Genomic DNA, 17,118 nt, shown 5'->3' on the forward strand with positions numbered 1-17,118 from the left:
ATTGTCGTTGGAGGCGGGGCACACTCTTTTTGAGCAGAAACACCCCCAGCAGGGTGAGCGGATGGACCAGGTGATTGGCCTGCTGGGGAGGAAGTTGGCGGTTGAGAGGTTGGGGGCGATTTTTGGCCAGGAGAAGGTGGGCATGCGGGCTCTGGGGCCGGTCGGGTAGGGGGAGAGTGAGGTGGTGAACCTTCCTCTACCTCTACCACCTCTATCCCTCCAGGCTGGAGAGACGAGACCCCCTCAGCCACTGCTTTCTTTCTCTGGCGGTGAATGAGGGGGGAGCCTGAGCTTTCCTCTTCCACTGAGGCAGCGGCAGCAGCCGGCACCAGCGAAGAAGCCTTCACCAGCCTTTTCCTTTTCTTCCCTTGCTCGGGGCCTTCGGCTGGCGCGACCGAGAGCGGAGGGGCTTCGATTGGCTCGGTGGTGGAAGAGGAAGAGCCAGTCCCTTTGGCCACTCGGCGTTTAGCGAGCTCCAACACCGCCAACCTCCTATCTTTCCCTGACATTGAATCTGCATAGGCAAGAAAGAGGAAATTTAGACAGCTAAAAGACGCAAGCAAGGTGAAAAGTATGAGAGCATGCATGAGGAGGTATAAATGTCCTAAGGGGCGGCAGAGAAGGAACTACCTATATATTTCTTCAGGGAAACCACATCAAACTCATCCTTGATGAGGCGAGCGGAGTCATACTTAGCCCCCAGGAGCAGCCCACACAGCTCGCGCTCGTAAGGGGCCATGGTCTCGAGGTCCTTGGGTTTTTTAAATTGAACCTGGGGAACCCAGTAGAGGGGGTACCCCTCGAGCAGATGAGGGCTTTGTGGGGTGGCGGATATCATATAAAATCTGCCCTTCCAGTCTTTGAAGGACTGTTGGTACAGGCCCAGAAGCACCCGTCCAGCAACCCCGTTCAGGCTGACCCAGAACCTGTCCCCTGGTTTCTTCGCCTCAAAGAAGTAGAGGAACACCTCCACCGAGGCGTTGTGCCCAAAGTGGTTGCACAGAATCTGAAACGCCCGGATGAAGGCCCAGGCATTGGGGTGGAGTTGGCAGGGCGCGACGTTCAACTCCATCATCAGCTCTTTCTCGAAGAAGGTGAAGGGGAGTCGCAGCCTCAACCTTTTGAAGATTGCGGAGTAAACAAAAACGAAGGGCACCCCATTGGTGGCCCTGTCGTCAGCGCAAATGGGCATCCCTCGGGGAGGGATGCGGACTCGGATGTGGAAGTCGTTTTCCCTGTCTATGGAACACGAGGGTTCATCCGGGTCGTGGCTCAGAAGCGAGTTAAGATGGTCCTCAGGTAGCAAGATGGACGTTTCAGATAGCAATGCCAGAGGGGCCCAGTCATAGACTTTGGCGTTGTCATGGAATGAGGTGACAACAGGCGGTGGCGAAGCTGGTGCACTCGCGGAGGGCTGTGCACCAGAAGAAGAGGCAAGGACGCGAGCGGTCTGCTTCAAGCGAGCCATCGAGAGATAGCTGCAATGGAGGAAAACGAAGGGTCAGAAATAGAAAGGGAGAGAGTGATGGATGGTTCGGTGAAAAACATAGAGGGGGAATGAGGAAGAAATGCCCAGGTAAAGGAGAAAGAAGGGGAGGCAGAAGTCAAAACGGAAACATGAGAAAAACCCTAGCGCGGGTTGAGAAGAAGAAAAACAGGGACGGTGAATGCATGATAACTAGAATGGTAAATGCAATCAGTAAAGATGACCAAAAGGGGGCCAGGGAAAAGAAAAACCATACCTTTGAATGATCGCAGGAGTATGGGATCACAGAGAATTCGAAGAAAGATGGGTGCGCAGAAGAAAAGTTCGCGGAGAGTTTGGGAGTCAAATGAAGAAGATGGAGGAACAGTGGGAGGGCGTGCCATTTTGAATAAGAGAAGCGCTAGCGACGCACAACGCTGGCCGTTGATGGTGCCACGTGTCGCGAGATTAAGGAAGGAAGCCCAAACGTTAAAGAAGCAGCACGTGAGGTGGCACGTGAGGCGGCCCCACTTGCCACGTGGACTGAGGGCACGACCACTTAGTCTCTTCGCTGAGAACGAGTTCTCGACTCGAGACTGGGGGGCTTGTGATCCGATCGGTCATCGGTAGTCGATGACATCAGCATCAGAGAACCACGTGGACCACTCGCAGGGTGACACGTGGACCAGGTGGCAGAGAGGTAGGGGGACGATCGCCAAGAGAGGTGATCGGTGGTCAGTAGCCAAGTTACGAACGACAGATCAGACGGCAGAGGGGTCGGGGGATAGATCACCCAGAATGGTGATCGGTGGTCAGTAGCCAAGTGACCACCAGCAGACCAGTTCCCAGACTCGCGCCTGAGGGCAGAGCGCGAGTAGCGAATAAACACTGATCAGTCATCGGGTGTATTGTCATCGGGGTCTCGTGTTACACGCAGTTAAACTGGAACTAAGGTTCCCAGCGAGAGCGTTACGCATGGACCTCGCATGAGCACCCCTCAAGGAATCATGCACGAGAGTGGCCTGAGGGAACTAGTAAGCCAGTCGGTGATTGGTGATTCCCTCAATCCATTACGTGCGTGTCATCCCGAAGGGTAAGTCGCCTACGCAGAGAGTGACGTTTGGTGAGTGCGCCTAGACCAGCCACACCCGACGCTCTGCTAAGAGTATGCAATTTACCCAGATAAGAGAAGCATCCTAAGTTACTCCGCAAGGGCGTAACTTAGGCAGACAAAGGGAGGTGCTAGAGCCCTATTCATGCACTAATTCAAAAAATTTCAAATGTCATAATTGTTCAATGACCGACACTCGCTAGATTCGGAAGCATTGGATTATGTGAGAACAACATGGTCAAAATATTTTGTAACCATGTATAACACCTTAGAATAGATAAATCATTAGAATAACAAACTTTTTCATATAATAACAAAATTTTTTTATTTAATATTATAATTTGTTGTATGTAATTTTTATATTTAAATTATGATTTTAAAAGTTCTGATTTTCTAGAATTGGAAATTTTATGCTGGTTTGAGATTTATTAAAAAACAATTTTTTTTTCAATACCTACATATAACGACGGTTCCAAGTGGAATCGTCTTTAAAAGCACATACTTACAACAACGGTTCCAGTGGGAACATTCTTTAAAAGTCTCTTAAATTTTTTTAAAAAAATAGTTAGAAGTCACTTGATACCGTCATTATAAGTCTGGTTTTTAACGACGGTTGAAGAACCATCGTTAAAATCCATCGCAATAACAACAGTTCTGGAACCCTCTTTACATGTTGATTTTAACCATCGTTAATCTACCTTTTTGTACTAGTGATAGTGACCATAACTTGATCTAAAAGCAGTCTTCTGAACATCTTATGCTTCCACTAAAATTTGATGATAACCTGAGCGTAGATCTATTTTAGAAAAGACAACTGCCCCATGCAACTGATGCATCAGATCGTCAATTCTAGGAAGAGGATATTTATTTTTTTATTGTTAACTTGTTTAATTGCCTATAATCTATGCATAGACTTGATGAACCATCCTTCTTCTTCACTAATAGCATTGGAGCTCCCCATGGAGAAACACTAGGTCGAATGAATTGTTTCTCCAATAAGTCTTCTAGTTGTTTCTTCAATTCAACTAACTCTACTGGTGTCATTCGGTATGGAGAAATTGACACCGGGCCTGCTCTTGGAATCAAGTCTATTGCAAACTCTCTCTCTTTTAGGTGGAAGTCCGGGAATCTCATCAGGAAATACATCCATAAACTCTTGAACTACAAACATCTCTTTTTGTACTTTATCTGTAACTATAGAACAAGCCAAAAGCATAATTTTTTTTTGCACCTTCTTGTATCTCTCTTTCAAACTGTTGAGCTGAGATAACATGCATTCCTTCTAATCCATGAAAAATTAACTTCTTCCGACCACAATCTATAAGGATGTGATTAGCAGACAACCAATCCATTCCCAATATAATCTCCAAACAACAAATATCAAGAAACTAAGATTTGCAAGAATTATGAAAAATACTAGTCATTAGACAATCCTAAAAAGCTAATTTATTTTATTTAAGCAGAAAATGAAACTCAAACAAAGCAAACAAAAACAAGAGACAAAAATAAATCTTAAACTATAATTCTCCTCTCTCACTTAAATCAAACATTAGATGTGTACGATAAAAGTAAGAAAAGGAATACTCCCTCTTCAAGCTTGAAGGTAATTGGCGCCGGGAAATCCAATTTGATTTTGATTATCAGGTTTTTTTTTCTTTATCTGCAATTTATATATTTATACTTTTTTATTTTCCTAATTTAATTTTTTTTTGCATATTTAAATTCTATTTTCTTCTTATTAGTTTTTATTCATTTTAGTATAAGCTAAAAAAATAAACCAAAAAAACAATAAAAAAAATGAAAAAAAAAATATATAATAGTCAGCATTTTTCTTCTTGTTTTTATTTGTTCTTATTTTATTCCTTTATATCTTTTATCTTTATCTTATTTTGTTTTGCCTTTATTTTATATCTTTTCTGTTTTTTGTTATTTTTTTATTTTGTTTTGTCATTCTTTATTTATTTATTTTTTTTGTTTTAATTTTTATAATTATTATTTTTATTTTCTATATTTTATTAATTTCTTTATTTATTTTTCCATAATTTTCTTTTCTCTAACTATTTTTTTTAAAGCATTAAGTTTAGCATTTTTTATATATAGGATTTTGCATTTAGGGTAGATACTTCAGTTGCTACTCTTTGATTTTTTATTTGTTTTTTAAAGAAATTCGGGGAAGACTCTGACTAGGAAAGACTTGGTTTTTAAGTTTGTCCTTTTGTGACTCACCTCTCTTTCTTGGAAGTTGACTTGGGTTGTTTCTTAAAACAAAAAATTTTACTCTGAAGGGTCTAATAGGAAATTCAATTAATACATGTCAAGTGATACAACCTCGTCTTCTAGTGGATCACCAACTGCTGTTGTAAATCCTAGTTCATCACCGACTGTTGTCGTAAGTCCTAATTTTGGAATTATGGAAGGATGGACCCTTAGAGAACTTACTGCTCCAGATGTTTCCTTCCAAACTATGTGTATCCAATACCAAGATGGGCAATGTGAGCTTAAATTTGATTTGATACACTTGCTGCCTAAATTTCATGGCCTTGCAGGTGAAGACCCACACAAACATCTTAAGGAGTTCCACACAGTGTGCACCACCATGAGGCCAACTAGGGTCAAAGAGGAGCACATTAAGCTTAAAGCATTCCCTTTTTCACTCCAAGATGCAGCAAAAGATTAGCTATATTATTTGTCGGCAGAATCAGTGACTAATTGGGAAGGGTTGAAAGGAGTGTTCCTTGAAAAATTCTTTCCAGCATCTAGAGTCACATCAATAAGAAAGGAAATAAGTTGGATCAAGCAACAAGACAGAGAAAGTCTCTATGAATACTGGGAAAGATTCAAGAGACTATGTACAAGTTGTCCATACCATCAGATTAATGAACAACTTCTAATACAATATTTTTACGAGGGTCTGATGGCTATTGATAGACAGATGATAGATGCGGCCAGTGGAGGAGTGCTAGTTGACAAGACACCAGCCGTTGCAAAAACAATTGATTGAGATCATGGCTTCTAAGAATCAACAATTCCGCACACGTAGCAACTCTGCAACACCAGTTCATGGAGTTCATGAGATGACAACCAATTATGCAGCTGATCATCCTTAAATGAAGGCACAATTACACGATCTCACATGCATGATGAAGCGGCTAACTATGCCTCAGATGGTTGCAAGGGTATGTGGAATTTGCACCGCTAACCATGCCACTGATGCTTGCCTCACTCTTGAAGAAGTTGAAGGAGGAAACAATGTTGAATGTCCTCAAGCTTATGCTGCAAACATCTTTAATGGTGGTAGACAGTCTAACCCACTTCAACAACCATTCAACCATGATTTGTCCAGTAATAAGTATAATCCGGGTTGGAGGAATCATCGGAATCTTAGATGGGGTAACTCACAACAACAACTACCATCCCCACCACCAGCTGTTGTATAAGAAAAAGGTGGATCTTCTCTGCAGGATGTAATAAAGCACATGGCTGAAGTTAATACGCAATTCCAACAGAGAACAAGTGAAATAGTACAAAGAGCAGATGAAAGAATACAAAGAGTTAGCCACTCGTATGAATGAGATGAATTCCAAAGAGTCTGATAAGCTTCCCTCTCAGACGACCATCAATCCACATAATGGCAGTGCCATCACTCTAAGAAGTGGTACTGAGTTGCAAGCACCTGTGCGAAAACCCACCAAAGTAGACGATCAGCTGAGATCGTCTAACACCTCCAACATTACTACTCCTCCAGCGAATGATGATCAAAGAAGGGTCAACATAAGGAATAATGACATGGATGCTCCTCCTAGAGCGTCTCATGCAGATGATGTACAAGGAGAAATTGTTAGTCTTGACAAACCATCTATTCCTCTTCCTTTTCCACAAATAGTTTTTCAGACGAGCATAAAAATGGAAAAGGCTGACAAGGAGATTCTCGAGACATTCAGAAAGGTTAAGGTGAACATTCCTCTGTTAGACGTATGCCTAGATATGCCAACTTTTTAAAGGATTTGTGTACACATAAAAGGCGTATTAAATGGAACGAAAAGGTAAACATGGGAAGGAATGTTTTTGCTTTCATTGAAAAGCCGGTGGCAGCAATACCTAACAAATGCAAAGACCCAGGAACTTTCACCATTCCTTGCATAATAGGCAGTAACCGATTTGAAAACGCGATGCTTGACTTGGGAGCATATTTAAATGTTATGCCTTTATTTGTGTTTACTTCTTTGTCTCTTGGTCCTCTTGAACCCACAAGAATAGTCATTCAACTCACTAATAGGAACACAATTCAACCTACAAGACTTATTGAAGATGTCCTTATTCAAGTAAATAAACTTGTTTTTCCTGTAGATTTCTACATTTTGGACATGGGTGCCACAGGGCCTATTCTCTATTATTTTGGTCTAAACTGTTCTAACCTTTGTGATGCAGGTTTTGCAACTAAAGCAAATGTTGTTGATACACACTTGACAACATTAGACGATTCTAACCCCGATAAATTGCAGGTTGCTGAAGCTTCTCTCAGTAATAGACCATTACCGTCCATCATCCAACCGCCCTCACTTGAACTGAAGCCACTTCCAAATCATCTTAAGTATGCCTATTTGGAAAAAAGGAGCAACTTCCAGTGATTATCTCCACTGGTCTATCTGATGAACAAGAGCAAAAACTGTTACAGGTGATTAGAGAGCACAAGAAAGCCATTGGCTGGACGGTGGCAAATATTCCAGGTATCAGCCCTGCTATTTGTATGCATAAAATTCTACTAGAAGAAGGGACAAAACCTGTGAGACAGCCTCAACGTCGGCTTAATCCCCAGATTCTTGATGTGGTGAAGAAAGAGATCAACAAGCTGCTACAAGCTGGTATCATATACCCTATCTCTGACAGCACTTGGGTGAGTCCAATTCAAGTTGTTCCCAAGAAATCTGGGATAACAATTATAAAAAATGAGCGTAATGAACTTATTCCTACTAGAGTGCAGAAAAACTGGAGAGTCTGTATTGATTATAGACGCTAGAATCAAGCCACGCGGAAGGACCACTTTCCCCTTCCTTTCATCGATCAAATGCTTGAGCGCTTAGCTGGTAAGACACACTACTGTTTCTTGGATTGTTTTTTTGGCTATTTCCATATTTGGATTGCACCAAAAGATCAACACAAGACTACCTTTACCTGCCCCTTTGGAACCTTTGCTTATAGAAGGATGCCCTTCGGTTTGTGCAATGCCCCTGGAACCTTCCAACGTTCTATTAGGACCATATTTTCTGACTTGATTGAACATTGCATTGAAGTTTTTATGGATGATTTCAGCATTTATGGTTCTTCTTTTAATGATTGTTTGACTAACCTTAGTAAGGTACTTGATAGGTGCATAGAAAATAATCTTGTTATAAGCTATGAAAAATGTCATTTTATGGTGTCACAAGGCATAGTTCTAAGCCATATAATTTCTAAAAATGTTATTCAGGTAGACCCTGCTAAATTGAATGTTATTTTACAGTTACCTTACCCCTCTTTTGTTAGAGAGGTTAGATCTTTTCTTGGACTATCTAGCACATCTAAACTAATACCTTGGTATGTTGACATAGTGAACTACCTTGCTACTTCAATTTTTCCACCATTGGCAGCCAAGGCACATTGAGACAAACTCAAGAGTGAGTCCAAGTACTATGTTTGGGATGATCCTTACTTATGGCATTTTTGCAGTGATCAAATCATACGTAGATGTATTCCTGACCATGAGATCCCATCTGTGTTGAATTTTTGTCATGCCTCACCCATTGGAGGACACTTAGCTGCACAATGTACTGCAAGAAAAGTATTGGACTGTGGTTTCTTTTGGCCAACCATTTTTAGAGATGCATGGATTGTCTCATCCACAAGTGAGAGATTTCAAAGAGCAAGCGCTGCTATCTCCAAAAGACAACAGATGCCCCAACAACCCATGCTCTTTTGTGAAGTCTTTAATGTGTGGGGTATTGATTTCATGGGTCCCTTTCCTGTCTCTTTTGGATTGACTTATATCTAACTTGTTGTAGACTATGTCTCTAAATGGGTGGAGGCAATAGCCACAAGAACTAATGATTCTCATGTTGTTGCAACTTTTATTCGCTCTAACCTCTTTTGCAAATTTGGGATTCGTAAAGCTATCATCAGCGACCAAGGCACACATTTTTGTAACAGGTTACTAGATGGTCTATTTAGGAAATATGGGGTGATCCATAGAGCATCCACACCATATCATTCACAAACAAATGGCCAAGCTGAGGTCTCCAACAGAGAAATAAAGCGCATTTTGGAGAAGATGGTTAACCCAACAAGAAGGATAGGAGTAAACGTCTTGACGATGCCATTTGGGCCCATCGTACGGCCTATAAAGCACCTATTGGGATGTCTCCCTTTAGGATCGTCTTTGGAAAAGCTTGTCATCTACCTGTGGAGATCGAGCACAAAGCTTATTGGGCAATAAAGGCATGCAACATGAATTATGACAAGGCAGGAGAGCAACGAAAACTCTAGCTCCAAGAGCCTGGATGAGATCCGTTTAGAGGCATATGAGAACTCAAAATTTTACAAGGAGAGGACCAAACGTCTCCATGACCACTTCATCACTAGCAAGGAGTTTGTTGCAGGCCAATGTGTGTTAATGTTCAACTCCAAATTAAAACTTATGACTGGAAAGTTACGCTCAAGATGGATTGGTCCATTTTTTTATCACCCATGTCCATCCTCATGGTGTTGTAGAATTGCAGAGTCTAACCTCTACAAATACATTTAAGGTGAATGGACATTGTCTAAAGCTCTTTCATGAGATTTCTCAAGAAGAGACGGTGAAAGAGATTACCTTACAAGCCCCCAATTACCTTCAAGCTTGAAGAGGGAGTATTCCTTTTCTTACTTTTTATCGTACACATTTATTAACTGGTTTTACATTGAGGACAATGTTTGATTTAAGTGTGGGGGAGGAGAATTATAGTTTAGGATTTATTTTTGCCTCTTGCTTTTGTTTGTTGTGTTTGAGTTTAATTTTCTGCTTAAATAAAATAAATTAGCTTTTTAGGATCGTCTAATGACTGGCATGTTTGATATTTGTTGTTTCAGTTGTTTTGCTATCAAATTAATATGAATTAAGCGTAGACTTGTCTAATGCTAGAAAGATAATAGTATAACAGTGGTTAGATGATCCCAAGTCGTCTCCCAAAGAATCCAATAGTGAGTCCAGTGAACAAACCTTCATAACTAATTAGATATCAATTTAGAAACTATTTAACAATAATAGAAACTAATTTTTTTTAAGTCTCTGATCTCTAATTTATTAACTATAACAACTAATTATTTTTTGTCTCTAAAATTAGTTTGTATTAGTAGTGATGTTTCACAAAAACTAATTAGATTGAAACCTGAAAGTAATTAGCTTATAAATTTAACGTTTTTAGATGTTTATAGTTTTGGTTTTTAAAAATATATATTTTAAATCTTTAAATTTTTATTAGTAGATGGATTATTTTAATTGCAATTTTTTGAGTTTCAATTACTACTTTTATTTTATATTATATTATTAATCTTATACTATTTTATAACATATTTTTAATCAAAATTTTAAAAATAATATTAATAATACTATATCAATTAGTGTATTGGAGTAATAAATGAAATATTATAATAAAGTCAAAATAAGTACGTATAAATGGAGGGGAATAAGTTAAATAAATAATAACTCGCTCTAGTTGAAAAAAAAAACGGAAGATTTAATAAATATTTAAAAAATAATAATAAAATAAATATAAAAAATTAGAAGTTAATATTTTAAAAATCTACTTCAAATAAAAATTGATTTGAAAACAAATTCTATTCAAGTTAAACAAGGTTCTTGAATAATATAAGTTAGAAACTATCTAAATAACCTGGTAAAAATATTATATCTAAATTTAGTTTTACAAAAATTAATTAAAAAGTTATGTAAACTTTAATTTTTCAATTAAACTTTAAAACTTCCACGTTAATACTAGAAATGAACTTATTCTATATATTTATACATAAATCTTTGTTAATAACAACACTCTAAAAATATAAATGATGATATTTAAGTTTTTTCATGTAAAAATTGATATTTAATTATATATAATAATCTATTCTAAAAATTATATATTAAAATTATTTTATTTATTAAACTTCTATTAGATTCACGTCAAATACCAGTGAACAATAAATATCATTTTCTCTAAAAAAATTAATAGATGTAGAGGAAAAGTCACGTCAGCATATATTATCTCTAAATTCAAATTCATTTATTATCCTGTTATAGTATTTTTTTTATTTTTCCATTACGGTAAAGTTTTCTAATATTAAAAAATATTATTTTTTATTTATATAAAAAGTGATTTATTTTTGAATTTTATAATATATGTTTAATATTTTAAGAAATTACATGAAGTCTTGGTTTTATTTAATTTGTTGAATAGATATTTCTTTTAATTATAATTTTTAAATTATACCTATTTACATTTAATACATATTTATTTATTTTTAATTATAATTTTTAAATTTATGAATATGTAAAAGTTATTTATTTTTAAACAAAAACAAACTCATTTCATTATTAATATTTTTAATAGGTAAGGGTAAATTTGTAAAGTAACATTTTACACCTTTAAAATAATTCAAAATTTCCTCACAAACATCCCATTACTCAAAAACTCCAATAAACTTTCCTCATAGATTCACTCTAACATATCTCAATCCAAACATTCCACACTTACCTCTCACATCCTCATAAATTCACTCCCTCAAATCCCCACAAATTCTCTCTTTAATCCAATCACACCCTTAACACATAATATTTTTTTCTATATGAATTCAATATCAAGGAGGAACATCTCCTTCATAATCTCAATTTTAATACTGAACCTAAAAATTCCTATATAATGTTCTTTTTTGAAAATAAATATATAATAAATTATAAACTTACCAATCATTCCCCTATAATAATATTAAGCATAATATATTAATAAAATATAATAAATATAATAAAAATATAGTGAAAAGATAAACAAATTATAACACTTATAAAAATAAGCAGAATAATTGAGGTGTCAGTCTAGCTTAAATGTCAAGTTGCATAGTGATGCTTAACATAACTTTTTATAAAAAAAAAAAGATAAACATCATAAGACATGTTTTTATTATATGATTTTTTTAATTATAACTCTCATTAATCTCCATTTCATTGTACTATTGTTTTCTTTTTTTATTTAAAAAGTTTGAAACTTTGAGAATCTATAATATTAAAAATTAGTATAATAAGTCTTACTTATAATATTAGTAATAAGTGTTATTGGTAGTGTTAAAGACATGCTTGTAAAACATTTCTCTCTTCCCTATTTTTATACAACCAACTAATTAAAAATAAATAAAACTTACAAATATTGTTAGGGTGACATTAAAATGATAATTTATATTCCTATTTTTCACTTGATATACACAAAACCCATAACAGAAACATTTATAATACTTTTTTTTTATAAAAAACTTTCATGTTAGGTATAACTATGCAACTTGACATATCAGCTAGACTGACACCTCAAGCAACCACAATCATCTATCATCATATGAAAAAAATATTATTAAAAAAAAAATACAAAATTAATGACTAATACAAAATTTCATATGTAAAAAAAACCTTACATAGACATATTATATCTATTTCCTATTTATAAATATTAAAATGAAAATTTTCTTTGTACAGTAATAATTAGCTTTTAAAGGATATATTGAATTTTACAAAATCAATGAAAGTCATGTTAATTTTTATTTTCTAATTAATAATTAAATATCATACATTAATAGTTCATATATAAACTTATTTTATATAATGACGCGTAACTCTTCATTAATGACAATATCTTAAAAAGATATTGAATCTTTAACATATACACTGAATTTTACAAAATTAAAAATTAATAAAAGTCATGTAAATTTTTATTTTTCAATCAATATTTAAAAGCTACACATTAATAATCTTTGAATCAACATGAAATTTATAAATTAATTTATAAATTAATATATAATTAATTACCAATGTTTTAACTACAAAGTTTAGGATTTAAATTAATCGCTAGCTATCAATTTAGAGAGTAGTTTATAGATAATAAAAATTACTTTATATACCAATAAATTATTTTAATCTCTAAAATAATATCTAATTTAATCAAATAACTAATTATTATTTTTCTCTGAAAACAATTTCTATTTATTGATTTTTTTAATGGAAATTAAAGAAAATCATGTAAATTTATTTTTTAATTAATATTTAAAACTTACACATTAATACTCATAAATATTCAATTATATTATAGTATTATGAAAATAAAGTTTAAAGTTGAGTATTAGAATATGTTGAATTTGAATTCACATGTATATAAAGGCAAATGTATATTGACATATCATATAAAGCATATTGAGGGAAAAGCAAGAAAAATTATAAGAATGGCTGGTTATTCAGTAATGTTGATGATTTTGTTCAAAGTTCTCCTTGCAACAACAATTGTTCTTGTCATTTCATCTGGTATGTATAAATTCTTATATTATATTTTAGAACATATATTGGTGAAACATGTGTGTCTTGGAGTTTTGGTTTTGGTGAATTGTTCCTAATTTTAGTTTTGAAAATCCATAATGTAGGTGTGAGGAGTCAAGATCCACCGAAGTGTCCTGGAACATGTTCTCAATTTCCTGATTGTGATGCTCAGTGCAGGTTCATAGGTTATGGTGCAGGAAAATGCACAGGCAAATTGTGTTGTTGCTCCTTTGATCTTCAACAATTCGTTTAGTTCAAATCTTACTAGATCTGGTTGCAACCAAACAATCTATTCCTTCAATAATATTGCAACATCACGTTTATAAAACCTTGTTTACAACTAAACTCTCTCTCTCTCTATATATATATAATATTAAATATACTCTTATTTTATCTAATAATAAATTAACAATGAAATTACATTACTTAAGAATTATAATTTACCGTAAAATTTTAATTTATTATGATGTTTGTTCAAGCATTATGTTGAATTTTGTCTTTGGTTGCCATTATTGTTATTGTTAAAAATAGAGGAAAAAAAGATAGACCATTTACTAAAGATAACTTTTAACTTTCAGAGTTATTCTATACTTGTTAGATCCAACAGTTTTTATATGCAAATTTAATTTATTACTTTTATATGATTATTTTTACTTTCTATGTAAAATATATCGGTCAAACTTCATGATACCAATTATTGGATAATTTGTTATTAGGTAAAAAAGATTCATAATTGATAAGGTAACTTTTTACTTAAGAGTATAAAATGACTTGACTAATATAGTTTATATGGTAAAATAATTCATGCAAAAAGAACCAATATTGTTTATAATTTGTTTTTTAAATGTTGTCATATAAAATTTCAATCACAATCATTGGATTTCATTTTAATCTCACTGAACATAAATTTATCGCCAGAAGACTCATTAAGTATGAACATCTAATCCAAAGATTACCTGCGAATCCAAAAGAAATGATCAATAAGTTTAAACACCGTATATATCCATCTCAACTTCTCACCACCTGATATCTTAGTCTATATGACTTAGATCATCATGTGAAGCTAGAGGATCTTTGTTAAACATAGGTTTTTTTATACTAATTGTACCATCAAATAAAACTCATACATCATCCCAGATCTATAACATAAATTTCTTACAATTTTCATCATTCATATATAGTACATATATAATGCATATCATGTAATTTAGATTCTAACTACCAATTATTTAGATTATAAATTTGGTAGAAAAATCTTCATAGCTAATTAGATACCAATTTAAAAACTATTTAAGAATAATATAAACTAATTTAAAAACTAATTTTTTTTAAGTCTCCTAATTTATTAACTATAGCAACTATTTATTTTTTTTCTCTAAAATTAGTTTTTATTAGTAGTGATGTTTCACAAAAACTAGTTAGAAATTGAAACCTGAAAGTAATTAGCTTATAAATTTTGCGTTTTTATAGTTTTGGTTATTAAAAATATATATTTTAAATCTTTAAATTTTTATTAGTAGATGAATTATTTAAATTGCATTTTTTTTAGTTTCAATTACTACTTTTATTTTATATTATATTATTAATCTTATACAATTTAATAACATATTTTTAATCAAAATTTTAAAAATAATATTAAAAATACTATATCAATTAGTGTATTGGAGTAATAAATTAAATATTATAATAAAGTCAAAATAAGTACATATAAATGGAGGGGTTTAAGTTAAATAAATAATAACTCGCTCTAGTTGAAAAAAACCCGGAAGATTTAATAAATATTTAAAAAATAATAATAGAATAAATATAAAAAATTAGAAGTTAATATTTTAAAAAGCTACTTCAAATAAAAATTGATTCGCAAACAGGTTCTAATCATGTTAAACAAGCTTCTTAAATAATATAAGTTAGAAACTATCTAAATAACCTGGTAAAAATATTATACCTAAATTGAGTTATACAAAAATTAATGAAAAGGTCATATAAACTTTATTTTTTCAATTAACATTTAAAACTTCCATGTTAATACTCTATAAATGAATTTATTCTATATATTTATACATAAATCTTTGTTAATAACAACACTCTAAAAGGTATAAATGATAATATTTAAGTTTTTTCATGTAAAAATTGATATTCAATTCTATATATTAATCTATTATGAAAATTATATATTAAAATTATTTTATTCATTAAACTTCTATTAGATTCACATCAAACTCTCTACCAGTTGACTATCTCTCTTATCATAAAGTCATTGACATTAACATTACAATGCCATAGATCTATTACACTTATCAGACTACCTTTATTAACTTGTCTCATAGTAATACTACATAATGATAATAGAAAGAATTTACTTGTGTTACAAAAAAAAATTCATGAGACCTACCACAATTTTGTTCTTGCCGGTTAACTCACTCCGCCGATTGATTCTAACGGCAGCCTTTGGCCCTTCTATCTCTGCTTGAGAATGGTGTTTCCTTATCAAGAAATCTCTCACCTACAAAGACAAAAGGACGCCTTGACGACCGTTTGCACTCCGACGCTCAAGTCAGTATAAGGGCAAAGAAACACCAAGTGTATAAAGTAGTTTCAGTCTCAGAAACTCTGTACCTTGCTAGGGTTCTTGGCACCCTTTATATAGGTTGAAACTAGGGTTTACCTTTGTGTTGTTACCCTTGTCTAGGGTTCCTTGGAGAATGTCCCTGCGCCGCTATTTACATAATCTTAGCATATCTGGCACATAGAACTTCCCTTAACTGGAATGCAACGAATAACAGAGTGGTCGCTTGGGTACCAACTAGTGCACCTAATCTCTAGCGCCATCTGCATTGTGGGTGCCCTAAGCATTCACGTGCCATGCATGCAACTTTCCCTGTAAACCTTAATCCTAATCGGCTTTAGCGCCTCCCAGGAATATTCTCTCGTGCCGCGCCTGCATGTGGTATACACACTACGTGCATGGATCCTTCGTGATCTAGGCTTCCCACATATCTCATGTCTTAATTGTTAACTTATTTTGGGTGTTTTGATTGTCTCCTGTGTTAACGACCGATGACTCCTCCTCACCCCTTCCAATGTGCTAATATGTTGGACTTCTGCCAAGTTGTCTACGGTAGTCCGAGGTGTCTTCAGGGTCTCCTGAATCACTGTTCTCTGCCTGCCCCCCTTGATTGAACTAGCGAGCTTTGCAAGCAAGTTTGCTCGGGCATTTTGTTCTCTGGGTGGACTAACTTGAACACCTCAAACGTTTCCTTCATAACTTGGACGTACTCTAGGTATGCAGTCATTTGAGGATCCTTAGCTTGGTATTCCCCCGTGACCTGACTTGTGACTAACAAAGAATCACTCTTTGCCAGCAAACCTTTTGCTCCCATCTCCTTGGCCAACAACATTCCAGCGATTAGGGCCTCATATTCTTTTTGGTTGTTACTGGCCTTGAAAGCGAACTGTAGGGCCTGCTCAATCAGCAACCCATCTGGTCCTTCCAAGATGACACCAACCCCGCTGACTTGATGGTTTGAGGAACCATCAACAGAGAGCACCCATATGAAACCTGCTCCTTCTTGGTGCGGGGCTGCCTAGGAGATCTCTACTATGAAGTCAGCGTAAACCTGGCCTTTAATGGGGCCTCTAGGCTCATACTGTACGTCAAACTCAGATAGCTCTACTTCCCATCACACCATTCTCCCTGCCACATCTGGCTTTTGTAAGACCTTGCGAATTGGAAGGTCTGTCATTACTATCATGATGAAGCTCTGGAAGTAGTGGCGAAGTCTTCGCGCTGAGAATACTACTGCCAGAGCTGCTTTCTTTGGGGCCTGGTATCTCACCTCTGGCCCTTGCAGTACTTTGCTGAAGAAGTAGATCGACTTCTGCACCTGGTCTTGTTCTTGCAGCAGAACCGAACTTTTGCGCCTTATCAACTGCTGCACCTCCTTTGCCGAGATTGGGCTTCTCATT

The 17,118-nt window shown here is 34.9% G+C and overlaps 1 pseudogene; it reads left to right on the forward strand.

Moving 5' to 3' along the window:
• Positions 1 to 4,887: 4,887 nt before the first annotated feature.
• LOC137837601 (uncharacterized) overlaps positions 4,888 to 17,118 on the forward strand; it is a 39,310-nt pseudogene continuing 27,079 nt past the window's right edge.

This window comes from Phaseolus vulgaris, chromosome 11, assembly GCF_051622355.1.
Source record: "Phaseolus vulgaris cultivar YP4 chromosome 11, ASM5162235v1, whole genome shotgun sequence".
In the NCBI taxonomy this organism is placed as follows: Eukaryota; Viridiplantae; Streptophyta; class Magnoliopsida; order Fabales; family Fabaceae; genus Phaseolus; species Phaseolus vulgaris.